Source organism: Crocodylus porosus, unplaced genomic scaffold, assembly GCF_001723895.1.
Source record: "Crocodylus porosus isolate Cpor-Errol unplaced genomic scaffold, CroPor_comp1, whole genome shotgun sequence".
In the NCBI taxonomy this organism is placed as follows: Eukaryota; Metazoa; Chordata; order Crocodylia; family Crocodylidae; genus Crocodylus; species Crocodylus porosus.
The window spans coordinates 43975887-43978269 of NW_017728918.1; positions in this window are offsets into that span (position 1 = coordinate 43975887).

Here is a 2383-nt window from a genome sequence, read left to right on the forward strand (position 1 = left end):
TGGGGAATGATGGGAGGATGTGCAGTTTGTGGGTGGGTTTGTGGAGGGGCTTGAGCAGGGGCCATGGGGAGTGGGTGGGAGGCAGGTGTGGGGTGGCCCCCACTCAGGCCCCTCCACAAAGTATGCACTGGGACCCAACCCGGCCCGGCCCGGCCCAGCCCAGCTCAACCCAGTGCAGCCTGCTAGCATGCCTTTGCACTGGACCAGGAGGCAAGGCTCTGGGATGACGCAGCTCCTATGCAAAGGCAAGCTGGCTGTGTGGGTCAGGCTGGGTCAGGTGGAAGGGGCACATTTTCAGTGCACAGCTATGATGCCTGAGCCACATGGAAAATGCACCCTGCTGACCTGACCTGACCCAGCCCGGCCCTGGCCATGCAGCTAGCATGCCTCTGCATAAGAGCCATACCTCTTGGTCTGGTGCAAAGACACGCTAGCGAGCTGTGCCTGGCTGGGTCCCACCTCATGCCTCCTCTCCACACACACCATGGGTCTGGCAGCACTGCTGCTGGAGGCAGGACCTGGCCTGGCACAACAGGCAGTCCCCACAAGTAGTGCCAGCCCCCAGGTCACAGCTTGAGTGGTTTGGAGCTGCCCAAAGGTACATGGCACCATGCTGCACTGCACTTGTGCAATGTGGCAGAGGCAGTGCTGGGTGCCAGGCAGCTGGGAACAAGTCTTGCTGCACCTCCATTACCCTGAGCTGCATGGGGGGAGGGGGGGGCATGCCATGAGGCTGCTGAGTGCTCCAGGCTCCCTGATGGTCGCTGCTGCTGCCAGTGAGCTGCAGGCCATGTGGGGCAATGGGACCATCCGAGGAGTTGGGGCTGTGCGGGGGGTGGGCAACGGAACTGGAGCCATGTGGGGGGGTGGGTTGGGGGGCTGGAGCGCGGGGGCTCTAGGCCCTGTAGGGGGGGCAGTAGCCCCTGTTGGGGGCGCCTGTAGCCTCTGTGGGGGGCTTGGTACCTGTGGGTGGCTCTGGGGCCCTGAACTGAGTCTGAGTGTTTTGTGCAGAGACAAGGACTCCAGGTGAAAGCGGTGGACCAAACCCTTCAATCCCAGGAACTGGCACAGAAAACTGCCAATGGAGGTTTCCACTTTTATATAGGGAATGCTGGGATTAGGGTCACAAGTGAATGGGCTAAAGAGACTGGGAAAAGCACAGGTAAATGAACTTTACCGTACATACACTTGGGATATATATAACAGATAATAAATGGTGTCAAGGTGGAGAAACAGCAAAGAACAGATAACAGGTAGCAAATAGGGAACACTAACACAGTTGTATACATATTTGAACAACCTTAAAGTCCCTCCACAGCTCCAGAGGGCTCCAAACCAGTTTCTGGTCCCAAAACACTTAATTGCCATCTGTCTGGGCTCCATGTGTGAGCCCATTTGCTGCAGCCCATAGTCCTAGCTGCTTCCCACTCTCATGCCACAAGCCTTTCTTTGCCATGCCCCACTGCTGCTCTGTCCATTTCCCCTTTTCTCCAGCTGACTTTTGGGAGTTGTAGTGCATGCTGCAGTTCATTTTCCCAGGCCCCTGGAGGTTTCTGGGAATTGCAGTCCAGACTACAGTTCCTTTCTCTGGTACCATGGAGGCTTTTGGGAGTTGTAGCTTATTTTATAGCATGACAGTATATTACATCTGGTTTGTTCACTGAGTTCTAACTGCCTCGTGCTGTTTAATCTGAGTCGGTGCACATAAAATACCTGGTTTAAATTGTCTCATGCAGCAGTTTCATAACGGTACATATCCCCACATAGCTAATATCATGCTATATCTGGGAATTATGGTACATTCAAGGACCTGCATATTGCACATGTCACCATTTAACAACTTTAATTTTTGCTTCATGTGCATCTCTTTTGGGTAGGAGCTAACCTCCTTGCCATACTTTGGTAGACTGTCATCACTTTGAAGACATTAGAGAGGTAGTTTGCTGTGTTAGTTTAAAGTCACACAGCATCTGATGAAGTGAGCTTTTGGAGGTTCGTGCATCTCCGAGTCCGCTGGTCTTTAAAGAGGTTAATCTAGTGTTTTCAACTGAGGCAACTAGTGATTAGGAAAGATATTTAAAAGTGGTCAGTGTATTTATTGAAATATATAAATATATCCCTCACTTTAAAAAAATGCCCATTGTATGGCAAATCCTGTCCTGCACTTTAGAAAGGTGTCTTGGTAATACCAGTGTCAATTATTTTAAATTAGAGGGCTTTGAATCAATTCTAAAGTTAAAGATATTTGTGCTTTACTATAAAAGAACAGAACTGAGCCATAAATAGTAAAGACTACAATGAGTTTTTGTTTTCAATAGGTCAGTCACCAAGAGAAAATACTAAATACTTATAGTAAGTTAACATTTTTCTTTCACACAGAATG